The sequence below is a fragment of the Condylura cristata genome, unplaced genomic scaffold (genome assembly GCF_000260355.1).
Source record: "Condylura cristata isolate star-nosed mole 26May11 unplaced genomic scaffold, ConCri1.0 scaffold00005, whole genome shotgun sequence".
NCBI classification, from domain to species: Eukaryota; Metazoa; Chordata; class Mammalia; order Eulipotyphla; family Talpidae; genus Condylura; species Condylura cristata.
The window spans coordinates 279339-292735 of NW_004567106.1; the positions used below are offsets into that span (position 1 = coordinate 279339).

At 35.6% G+C, this 13397-nt stretch overlaps 1 protein-coding gene across 4 annotated transcripts in view; it reads left to right on the forward strand.

The window, feature by feature from the left end:
• LOC101632396 (cytochrome c oxidase assembly factor 1 homolog) overlaps positions 1–13397 on the forward strand; it is an 89610-nt gene that overhangs the window by 32012 nt on the left and 44201 nt on the right. The gene's annotated exons all lie outside the window — the stretch shown is intronic.

The following is a 13397-nucleotide window of genomic DNA, read 5'->3' on the forward strand; positions in this document are numbered from 1 at the left end:
TTGGGATCCACTCACCTAGCTGTGTTGTCTCAGTTTATATCCAGGGCTTTGTTGGGGCTGCTGGGGCAAAGGTCAGCAACAGGTCTGTGGTGTATCCTCAGGTCTCTGGTTCTGAGCTGCAGCCTTTTCCCATGATTTGGTTTCCCCTCCTTGGCTGAATTGTCTCAGTTTATCTCCAGGGTTGTAGCAGGGCTGGGACAAAAGGCTGCTGAGCTGCCGCAGCTGCCACCTCAGGCCGTTTTCCCTCTGCAGCTGGCTTCCTGCCTTCTGCAGCAGTCGCCTAGATTTTTAAAAGAGCCGAGCGAGTTGGAAGCTGCTGGCGTTCCTGGATCAGTTCCTGTCTGTGTGGCTTCCCTTATGGGAACTCCCCAATCGCCATTTCTCCCTCGGTTATTTTCCTTCTAGTGAGTCCAGGGCGTTCTCATTTGGGTTTAAACTCGTAGCATGAAAGTCTATAGTCCGTTTTCGTATAATCCCGTGCAAGTTTTGATGAAGTCGCCTCGGTGTCTTTATTCTGCTGCTCTCTTGGTAGTTCCCGAGCTGGTCGAGCTGATCAGCGGCTTTGCGTGGGGCCCAGGTGCTCTGGCACCCAGGTGCTCTGCATCGCGTCTGCAGATTCAGCGGTTTTTTCTCTCACCCAGGTATTGAGGATCAGATTTGCAGTCTTTCTACAGCCTGGGCTCCACTCACTGAGCTGAGCTGTCCAGCTTTACCTCCCATGTTTAGTGAGGGGCAAAGCGGCTCCTGCAGCCCGGGGAACTTCCAGGTGCCTGGGTTTTTCCGGGAGTTCCCTTCTGGGAACTCCCCAATTGCCCATTGCCTCGCAGTTATCTACCTTCTAGTGAGTCCAGGGTGTTTTCGTTTGCGTTGAAACTTGTAGTAAGTGAGTCTATAGTCCGTTTTCGGTCCTCAATTCCTATGCAGGCTTGGACGTGGTGATCTCGGCATCTTTACTCTGCAGCCATCTTCCGGAAGTCCTCATTATTATAAGATTGATTTATTTATGCATACAGAACTGCGGTGCTGGCCATAGGAGTTGTGGGTGAGAAGATTTATCAGAGACAGAGTGGGGAGTGGAACATGCAGAATGATAAAGTACACTGCTCAGGGGTGCACTGGGTGGGTTAGGAGAGGTCTGGGTGGGAGATTGAACTCGTGCTGCAGTAGATTTGGAGAACTTCATAATGAGGTGCTTTAACCCTTCGCACCACCAGGGAGAGCCCCCTCTGCTAGTTTACTCTTTTTTTTTTTTTTTTTAAAGATTTTATTATATTTGTGCATACAGAACTGGCATACAGGCCAGAGATGTGGAGGGTGAGAGAATTCACCAGAGACAGAGTGGAGTGCAGAACAGGAAGATCAAGGAAATACACTGCTGAGGGTAGCAATGGGCGGGTCAGGAGAGGTCTGCCATGCCATGTTGTCACCTCCGGGGCAGGCGGGAATGGAACTCATGAGGAAGGGGCTTTAGACTCTCAGTGCTGTGCTTTAAGCCGCTACACCACCAGGGAGGGCCTGCTAGTTTACTCTTTTAAGTACATATACACAGTATTTTGTATTTTGATTTTATATCCTGCCACTGTACTGTATTCACTATCATTTACAGTAGATTCTCGCTGAAGTCTTTGGGTATTTTGTGTATATTATGTATTCTGCACATAATGATAGTATTACTTTTTTTCCCTTTTTATCCTTGTGTTGTATAATTGTTCTGAAGTCTTTCACTGCTGTACTATTAACAGCAATTGCTATTGTTACAATTATGATCTTAGGGGAAAGTGCTCATATTTTAGCCATTACTGATATATAGACTGTATATGAATTTTGAAATTTTGGGTAGTTTTTTTCTACATCTTTTTGAGGGTTTTTATTATTAAAGAATTTTGAATTGTTTCAAATGCTTTTTCAGCCTCTAGTAGGTTGATGGTATAATTTTCATACATTTGTTTATATAATGCAAGACATTTATTGATTTAAATTTGTTGAATCCTTCTTGCAACCCTATATAAATCCCAGTTGATTATGATGTATGATTTTCATAATCTATCGCTACATTTGTTTTGCCAAGATTTTGTTGAATATTTTTGTATCTATGTTCACCAGAGAGATTGATTTTTGGTTTTCTGTTTTGGTGATGTCATTATTTTATTTTGGAATCAGTGCAATAGAATGTTCACTTTATAGAATAATTTTGGAAATTTTCCTTCATTTCAAATTTATGAGAGTCAGAGTGAAGGTCTAATTCTTTCAAAGTATAGTAGAATAGGGAAGACATGAGTTCCTAGACTTTTAATTATTGTTTCCTTTTAGTTACTGTAATAGTTCTGTTCAGGTTTTTTTGTTTTTTCTGATTCAGTCTTGGATGTTCTTATAAAAATTTACAACTTTTACTAGCTTGCTCAATTTGTTTCTGTATAATTGTAATGTCTCATAATTCTTTGTATTTCTGTAGTGTTGTTTTTAACTTCTCTTTATTTGCTTTTGCTTTGTGTTTTCTGATTGTGAGTCTGTCTAAAGATTTGTCTGCTTTGTAAACCTTTAACAGTTTGAACTTTAGTTTTGTTGATCATTTGAACTTTTGTTTTGTTTTGTTCTTTTGAAAGCCAGTTCAGTAATTTATGCTCTTTTATTACCTTCCTGTCTTGACTTCTACTTTTGCTTTTTCTTTTATAGTTTCTTTACATGTGAGCAGAGCTTTCTTATTTGTAATTTTTGTTCCTGACGTAGGCTGTGTTGCTATAAACTTAACTCTCGTACTAATTATGCTGTATCACATTGACTTGTATCTTCATTTTAACTCACTGCCAAGTATTTTTTTTTTTAATTTCTCCTATGCTTTCTTCATGTTAATTGCACATGTTTATTCTTTACATGTTTTTGGTGTTCCATTCTTTCTTCTTTGGTTTGCTCTCTAGTTTCACTTCATTATGATGAGAAAAGATGCTTAGTTTTATTTGAGTCTTCATAAACTTACTGAGACTAGTTTTGTGCCCCAGTATATGGTCTGTTCTTGAAACCTTTACATAAGCATTTGAATTGAATGTGTATTCTAATGTCTGGGGTATAGAATGTTCTATAGTATACTTAATCCATCTTGTTCAATTTGTCATTTAAAGTTGTTGTTCCCTTTCTGACTTTCTATCTGGGTGATTTGTCCATTGCTTTCAGTGATGTGTTAAAGTCCATGTCTACCTTTGGGTCATTAATACTTTATGTAGTTTCCAAGAGCTTAAGACAAGAAAAAAATAGTGAAGCTGAATAGGGGAAGAAGCATTAGTCTATAAAGGAAAATCAATCAGGCCAACCTCAGTCTTTATGAAATACTGGGCATGAAGAGAATGGAATGACATATTTAACAAACTCCAAGCCAACAAGTGCCAACCAAGAATACTTAACCAGCAAAGCTCTTCTTCCTCTATGAAGTAAAAATAAGTATCTCCAGACAGAATCTCTAGAAATTCATGACTAGTAAAACCCCACTCCAAGATATAAGAAGTTCTAAAGTCAAAACCAACAGAAGGATTGAATAGAAAGAACTGGATAAGGAAAGGAATAGAATTGAAAAAAGACAAACATAATACAAATAGATGCTATCATGTCAATTCTAACCCTAAATGTAAATGGACTAAATTTAACAATAAAATGACATAGAGTAGCAGGCTGGATTAAAAAAAAACAAAATCTAACTTTTTCCTGTCTTCAAGCAACCCATGTAACTACAAAAGATAAACAAAGAATGAGAGTAAATGATTGGAAATTAATCCTATAAGTAAATGGACCAAAGAGAGGCAGAAATGGCAATTCTTGTATCAGATAGGCAATACTTGTATCAGATAGACTTCAAACTGAAAAAGGTAAAAAGAGACTATATTTGATTAAGGACACTATACATCAAAAAGATATAACATTCATCAACATAATCTCACCAAATGAAGGAGCACCAAAATATATCAGTAATTATTATCATCTCTAAAAACAAAAATCAGAGAAAATACGTATGTGGTAGGAGATTTCAGCACCCTACTTTACATACCAATGAGACAAAAAATAAACAAGGACCCCCCCCCCCCCGTTGATGCAGCAGGTTAAAGCGTAACACTAAGAAGATAAAGCCATTTCAGAATGAATTCAATCCCCAGCCCCGGAGGTGACCTACATGGTGCGGCAGACCTCTACTGACCCGCCTGCTGCTCCCCTCAGCAGTGTACTTCATCAGTTGACCTGTTCTGCTCCCCATTCTGTCTCTAGCGAAACCTCTCACTGCCCCTGCACCTCTGGCCTGTACCCCAGTTCTTTATGAATAAATAAATCTTAAAAAAAAAAATAAACAAGGATACAAGAGCCCTAAATAAGGACCTAAAGCTCATGGGCTTAACAGACAACTTTTTTTTCAAGTGCACACAGATCATTCTCCAGGATTGATTACATATTAGACCACATGACAGACATCAACGATATATTAAAATCAACATCATAACCTACTATCTTCTTTGATCATAAAAGTATCAAACTAGAAATAAACCATGAAAGATAAGCAAGGAACCCTCCCATTTCACGGTGATGAAACCCACACTAATGGAAGATCATTGGATTAATGAGGAGATCAAAGAAGAAATTAAAACTGCTTTGAGACAAGTGACAAGGAGAACACAGCTTTCCAAAATGTATGAGACATAGCAAAAGCAGTAATAAGTGAAAGTATGTAGCACTATAGGTTCACATCAAGAGATCAGAAAGAACTCAACAAAACAAACTAATCTCCTATCTCAAAGAACTACAAAAGGAACAACAATAACAACAAAACCCAAAGTCCAGTAGATGAAAGGAAACAAAAACAAAGCAGAAATAAATGAAATAGAAATTTAAAAAATACAACAGATGAATGAAACCAAAAGTTGGTTCATTGAAAAAAATAAAGTAGGGCCTTCCCTAGTGGCCACAAATGCTTCCATGTGAGTTGGATCCTGGGTCCTGGAGGTGATCCACATGGCACAGCAGATCTCTCCTGACCCTCCTGCTGTTCCCCTCAGCAGTGTACTTTGTTGATCTGCCTGTTCTGCTCCCCACTTTGTCTCTGGTGAGTCCTCTCACCACCCCCTGCATCTCTGGCCTGTACCCTAATTCTATATGAATAAGTAAATCTTTAAAAATAAAAGAAAGTAGACAAACCTCTATCCAGGCTCACAAAGAAAAAAATGGGAGAAAACACAAATAAATAGGATCATAATTGAAAGAGAAATTACAACAAACTCAGCAAAACTCAAAAGAATAGCTAGATTATTTGCATTTACATGCAAACAAGTTCTACAATCTAGAAGAGATGAACAAATTCCTAGAACTATATATAATCACCCAAGGTGAACACCTAGTTACAAGCAGTGAAATTGAAACAGTAATGAAAACTTTATTTAAAAACAAAAGCCAAGGGCCATACGGCGTCACAAATTAATTCATCCAAAAGTTCAGAAAAGGAATACTACTAAGTATGTTATATGAAGCCAAAATTATACTATTACCAAAATCAAACAAATATAAAAATGACAGGCCAATCTCTCTAATGAAAACTGATGCAAAAATCCTCAAAATCTTAGCCAACACAATTCAGCAATGCATCAAAAGGATACACCATGGCCAAATGGGATTTATTCCAGTGACACAAGGATGGTTCAGCATTCAAAATTTAATTAATATAATCCAAAAATCAAGAAAACCAAAGATAAAAACAAGATGATCATAGCAATAGCTGCTGAGAATACATTAGCCATTTCAGCATTATTTATAATAAATAAAGGCTCTCAAAAATTCTTGGGATAGAAGGAACATACCTTAACATGATAAAAGCCATATACGACAAACCCACAGCCAGTATTATTCTCAGTGGTTAAAAGCTGAAAGCCTTTTCTTTAAGATCTGGAACAAGACAAAGCTGTCCACTCTTGTTTTTTGTGGCTGGATTCTGGAGAGTTGATTTCTGTTTATATCATTATATCACCTTAAAGTCTTACGCTGCTAGATGGTATATATTTTCTGCTCATTGTTCCACTTTAAATGTCCCTATTTAAGGAAAAACAAAAACAAAACAGTAACTTAGATGATTCAGCTGGTTTTACTTTTCCTAAGGGTGTTTATATTTAATTTCAATACTCTTGCTGGCTTCTATATGTACTGTAATCCATTTTTGGAGTTGCTGTGTCAGCTGTGGGTAGGAGGGGTTTCGCAGCTACTGCAAATAAGCTGAGATGCTTTATTGCATCTCTGCTGTACCTCTACTCTGGACTCCTAGATCCAAGGATCAGTTACCTGTCTGATCTATCTGCCATTAGAATACTTTGTGAGACCAGTGGCAATCCTAGATAGAGCAAAGCAGTGGATTATGGATTTACGTATGAAAAACAAAACATTAAATATCTTCGGAGACAATATTGGAGAATATGTGATATCAGTACAGTAAGTTTAATAGTATGTAAAAACTGTTAACTATAAAAGAAAAAATTTTGATTGTTTTTTATGCAAACAAGGATTTCCAATCACCAAAACTATTCTTAATATAGCAAGTCAAAATGGGTGAGAGACTTGAAAAGGCATTCTATCCAAAAAGATATCCAAATATCTGGTCAAAATAAGGAAAGTATGCATGCCCAAGATCACAAGAGAAATGCAAATAGAAACCACAATAGCTTAATGTTATTACATACAATGACACTGAAGTTAAAGGACGTAATTAATTTGAAAATTGAAAGGACTAGCATTAGTTTGTGCAAATGTGAAACAAGGGTATTCTTACATATACTTGCTGAGATATATATTGTTATAACCACTTTGGTAAACTGATTGACAGTGTAGAAACTGAGTTTATACTACCCACAAATATGGTATGCATGTATATAACCAAATGGTTATATATATAATCAAGTGTATATATCAAGCTTTTTAGCAGCATTTGTGGTCTAATACCATATGGTGGGAGGGCAAAGTTTCAAACACTGTAGTGACCAAAAAATTATAAATTATTATATATCCCTACCTTGAAAAACTATATTGTAATGAAGTGCACAAGCTCAACTCATATAGCAAAGTGGATTTAGCTTAAAAACAGTATTGACCAAAATAACCTCCACAAAAAAATACATACTGTGGGATGCCAGTACTTAGAATTTGTGGTAGTTACCCTTGGAGAGGAGGATATGGGTTAAAAATTGGGAGGAAACATCAAGGGGCTGCTAGAATACTAGCATTGTTCTTTTTCTTGACATACAGGGCTGCTACATGGGTTCTTGCTGTGGTGTTATTTACTGAGCTGAACATTCATGTTATGTATGTTTTTCTTTGTGTGTTAAACTTCCATAGAAAAATGAGGAAAGAACCACCCAGCTTTGTAATGCCCAGCAAATATTCAGTATGAGATATTTCTTCTTACATATTCATCTAATTTGAATTTTCATATATCTTGATAAACCGTTAATTTTGGGCTTTTATAATATAATTAAAATTTTGAACTCTAAATTTAAAGGCTTTAGGACAGTTTTAGCCAGCACAAATACATAGTGATTTGGGGCTTGAAAAATTCAGATGGTTCCAACTGTTTGTGTGATCCACAAAAGCTTTTTTAAAAATATGACAGAAGTATAATTAAAACTCCCTTATAATTTACTTGCTGTTTCTTTTATTTTTATTGTTTAAAAAATTCATTTGTACTTTTACTTTTTGGGGGTCCTTTTACTATAATTTCAAATATTTTTGAACCCAAAATTTTATGCTTTTATAAAAGCACAAACACTGTTGACTATTAATATACATTTTAGTTGAAAATAAAACAGTATTGAAATATATTTTTTATTATTTTTTTTAGCATTTACAAGAACATGGTTGATTTTGTGGTTATCATTTCATTAGATTTGATTAAACTCAATATTGTATTAACGGTTTTGAGAAATTTTTTTACATTATCTTCCTATATAGTCATGTCATTTATATTAGTTAATATTAATAATAATGGTTTAAAAAAGTTTTTTCAGGGCCCTCCCTGGTGGCGCAACAGGTTAAAGCACAGCAATGAGAATCTAAAGCCGCTTCCGCATGAGTTCGATTCCCGCCTGCCCCGGAGGTGACCACATGGCGCGGCAGACCTCTCCTGACCCGCCCGCTGCTCCCCTCAGCAGTGTACTTCGTCGATCTGCCTGTTCTGCTCCCTGCTCTGTCTATGGTGAAGCCTCTCACCATCCCTGAGCCTCTGGCCTGTACCCCAGTTCTGTATGAATAAATAAATCTTTAAAAAAAAAAAGTTTTTTCATCTTTTTAAAAATATATATTTTTTGTATATCTGTATTCTTAATACAGTTAAATGATGATTGAAGTCATTCTTAGCTCAGTCAGCACCCCTTCCCTTTTTTTTAAGAAAAGATTTATTTATTTATGCATAAAGGGGCTAGGTACGAGTAGGCCAGAGGTGTTGGTGGGTGGTAGAAGATTTACCAAAGACAGAGTGAGGAGCAGAACAGGCAGATCTACTGAGATATACTTTTGAGAGGAGCATTGGGCAAGATAGCAGAGGTTTACTGCTCCATGTGAGTTAGCTCCCTGGCCAGAGATAAAACTCATGCTGAAGTGGCTGCAGATTGCTTCACAATGCTGAGACTTAGCCCCAAGCACTGCCAGAGAGATCCAACCTTCCCCTCTTTTAAAGATAAGTAAAATTTTGTTTACTTTCTGCTCCAGATTTTAAAGAACAGTCTTTTTAGACTCTGCATTAATCTCTAAATACTTAGTAAACTCACAGGAATAGGGGTCTCATGCCAGAATTTTAACAGGTTTAAGGCATAAGCAAGAAAGTAGGACTACAGAAGACTCTTTAATGCATGATTTTTACAATTTTGCCTCATAATATTCTATAAACATTTGTGTAAAAGAGATTTTCTCTCCAGTAATACAAAAATGATTTTTTTTCTGTACTTGTATTTGTTAATTACTCAAAACTTTCACATTTTATTCTTTAACAGATATTTAGTGGTAAAAAATTACTTATAACTTAATTTCTTGAAGTTTATATTACTCTTAAGTCTGACCAACGTTTTGGTTTTGTATTCAGCTTTCTTCTGTAGGAATGAAAATAGGTAAGATAGGCAGGATATAGCAACATATACACATTAGTGTTTTACACAAAATGACATTAGTCCATATTGTAATTTCTGAGGTAAGGAACCTCTGAACCTTCAGTAGCCTAAGATGCACTTTACACAACACCTAAAAGAGAGAGGTAAGTGTGTGTTCTGGGCACAGAGACCAATGTTGCTATCTTGCCATTTTCTTAATTCACTACATGTGTAAACTGTAAAAACATTTCCATCCTCTTGTAATAAAATGTGCAAGTCAATGTGAACATTGAGTGTCAAACTATAAATTTAAATTTTCCCCTGATACATGTATTATCTTCTTGCATTTTTAAAAAGCAAATCAGAGCTTCTCTGCCAACATTTTTTTCAGTGATGTTACCAAAAATTATATTTGAGAGCTCAGAGTCAGAATGTGAATCTGAATAATTTTTCCATGAAACAAATCAGATTACCTTCAGAATACAGCATTGCTTTTGTTTTGTTATGGAAAATTTTGTAATACCTAAATTAGAGAACCTATGATAACAGATACCCATGTATTTATGCCCCCAAAGTAATCACTTCTTTGAAGGTCATTTAATGTTTTGTAAAAGAGAAACATATTAAAGTAGTTTTTCAAAAGCAAACTGAGCATCAGGACCAAGGAGAGCCAACATCAGATTTCTCGAGTTAATTGGTCCTTACTCTCAGAATTTGGGGCCTCAGTTTATGTAATTAAGTTTTATGCACAGAAAAAAAGTTATTTTTTTTAAGCAACGGAAATAAAAAGCTCTAATTACTTACATTTTCAGTTATTTAAAGGAGGTTAGTTTCTAACAGATCTAGTTAACTGATAAAGGAAAAGTGCTGTTCATAATTTCAGAACAATTCATCAATCTTGCAGAAACTAATTTAGTCAGAACTAACTGTATTAGGGAAGATATAAGGCCCAAGGTTGTTAGAGTCTCATTTTACAAGTATCCCGGTAGACATGAGAGCACAGTTAGACTTATTCCATGTTCCTTCTTCCTGAAACTTGAAAATATGTCAGGGGCTTAGTCTCTGGACTTTCAGCCTTTTGTTTCTTACCCGCAGGGTTCTTCACAATGAATGAACCATTTTTTGCTGATGCCAGCCCCTTGAGATGGTCTTGGCAGGACTTTTTCCAACAGAGGAAAATGCAGTTTGTTTTCTTTTGGGGAGGTCCACAATCAAAAATTCAGTAATTACCAAAAGATTTAATTTGGACTGATGTTGAAATAATTAGACTTGAGGTCTTGAATTACTTATTTGTGGTCCATATTTTCCCCTCTACCTTGAAGAACAAATTTGCCACAAGGTGATACCAAATATTTAGAATCTAACTTGAACAAAAATCATCAAAATCATAGAGAATTCTGAACTTTTGGCATAGTTTTACATTTTTATGTGTTAGGATACATGTTAAATTTTTATTTGCCCTTATAGCACTTACAAAGTGATTGTACAAAGGGAAATTTGAAAATTTACTTAAAATATTACCAAATCCTGGTGTGTGTATATTTGAAAAGTTATGCTGATTTTAATCATACCTATAGAATTCCCTTAATTTCTTTAAACATATTTCTCAGATGTCTTTGCCATAACTTATATGATGCTCTTATTCTGAAATGATAGTGCCTGTGGTATGCTAATTAGGTGTTGGAGTGTTAACAGCTTTCTAAGTATGTGTAGTATGAATTGTAAATCATAAAATAAGCTCCTACCTAAGTCATATTGAACCACTAAAGACATTTTCTAGCACAGTTGCTAACATTTCTTTTTTGTGATTTAATTGTGTTTAGCTAAAGTGTGTCAAATGGAAATCTAGGCAGTTTTTCAAAACTGGAAACTATTAGAAACAAACAAAACATGTTAATTTGTATTTGGAGAAAATGTATTCACGTTTTAAAAAAAGGTTTGTTTTCTGAATCCCACAGTTCAAATACATAATCAACTTTTAAAATGAGAAAGAACTTTTAATTAAACCATAATAATTGTCTTGGCCATATGCCAGAAAGATGCTTGAATTTCTCTTCTCAGGGACATATGAACTATGCAGTCCTCAGTCTTGTGTCCTGTAAAAACTGTCCTGTATAAACTGAAAGTCATATGTGACTTTTCTACATTTGACTCTTAAGTATCAGAGTGCAGGATACATAATTAAGGGTGTGTTCTTGTATGCATGCCTCAGTTAATGTCTTTGCCTCCTACTCCTATAATTTGATGAAAGTGGTCAAGATATAATTGTAGCTTTCTTAGCCCATCTAGTTCTGAATTTCCCAAGTCCTATCTATCTCGTCAGTGCTAAAATAGAACCCTGTGGGATTTGGAGCTTTCTGGTTGACAATTGCAAAAATGTTTATGCTTATCTAGAGCTTGTGACTTTCAAGTGTGTACATACTTTTCACCCTTTATACAGATGGATTATTTGCATGGTAGAAAAGTGTGCTGGGTGTGCCTTCCAAACAGTATCTAATTGTGAAAATTAGTTAATTAGTAACAGCTGATAATGTACTTTTATAAAAAGATCATGTGGGAGTATGGCAAACTTGAATTCACAACACTCAGTCACTAACACAGTTTATACAAATGATTGACATTGTAAAATTATTCTCTTACTAGTTGGCTGTCATCAGTTTTGATTCCTAGCTGCCTAGTGCATCCAAATCTTTAAACCTTCACTATGGCTATAAAGCTGGCTTTGCATTCCTGTTTCTGAAAGGTTCTGGGTATGTATTAGTGGATAGAAAGTATTCAGTATCATTGCAGCAAGGAACAATAATGTTGAGAGGTTTTTCATTTATACTGGTCGATTTATGCCTTTGCAGCTTGAATTGTGTTATTTTTTAAAAAAACTAAAGTCATGTTTTATTCATACCATTTTATTGAGGTTACACTAGCTTAAAATATATGACAGTGTCTCCCTGGTGGCACAGGGAACAACCAGGCTATCAGCACTGTCAAGCATTCCACAGCCACTGTAGCAATGAGTTTGATCCCTGGCCAGGAAACTAACTCACACATGGCACATGGGAAACCTCTCCTGTCTTGCCCACTGCTCCCTTCAGCAGTGTATTTTAGTTGATCTGCCTGTTCTGCTCCCTACTCTGTCTCTGGTGAATCCTCTCATCCCTCACACCTCTGGCCTATACTCCAGCTCTTGTTTACATAAATAAATAAATCCTTTAAGAACTATAAAGTATATGATAACATTCAACTTCAGATATACAGACTTGTTGATATTTGTAGATTTGTCATTTTAACTGTTATGATTCCATTGTATGTTCCTAATATGTACCTATTATGTTGCTAGATAGTTACATTTCTAGTAGTTTTGCTTTTATAAACAATGTGGCAGTGAATATTCTTGCAGGATCTCCCTGTTTATTTGTGAGAAAGGCTCAAGAGTCTAGGATATATTGGTGGACTTAGATTTGCTGAGTTAAATGGTGTATGGATATTCAGCTTTATTAGATGCTGCTGAATGCTTCTCCTGAATAAATTTATACTCCCATCAGTGGTGAATAAACTCTCTGTTACTTTCTGATTGTTTTATCAATCTTAATAGTTTTATCAATCTTATATTTTTTGGCATGTGATATAATAGTTTTTCATAGTGCTCTAATTTGTATTTTTCTAATTACTGTGAGAATAAAAGGCATAAGGTAACTTGATTAGTGCTAAGTAACAGGCATATTTTCATGTGCTTACATTCTAGCACAAGGAGACAAAAAATGAACAGGTAGGAAAATGCATACTATCTTAGATGATAATAAGTTCTATGGAGAGAGAATAGGTGGGTGGAGAGTGAGAGCAAACCATGTATATAACTGAAGGAAAAGCAGCCCAGGTTGAGGGAATAAAAATGAGAAAGCGTTCATGTCCACAGAACTATAAGAAATTGGGACAACTGAAATAGAGTAAGAGAATAGAATGAGATGAAATGAGAGACTTACTGATGTGGGAACCTTGTAAACCATTGTAAAGATAGTCTTTTTAGCTTGAGTATGATTACCATATGAAATTTGAGAGTTTTTTTTTTACTAAAGAAGTGACATAATTTTATTTAGCCTTTGAAGGATCACTCTAGATACTGTGTTAAGAGGAGAAAGAAAGAGGCTAAGGGAGGAATCAGACTAGTTATGAATATGTTATAATTCAGGAAAGAGATGGTGGTAAATTATTCAAAAGTTATTGTGAAAAGTATTCACAGTGTGGCTATATTTTGAAAGTAGAGTCAGGAATATATACTGATGTGAGAATAAAAGTATGGTTTTGACTTGGACA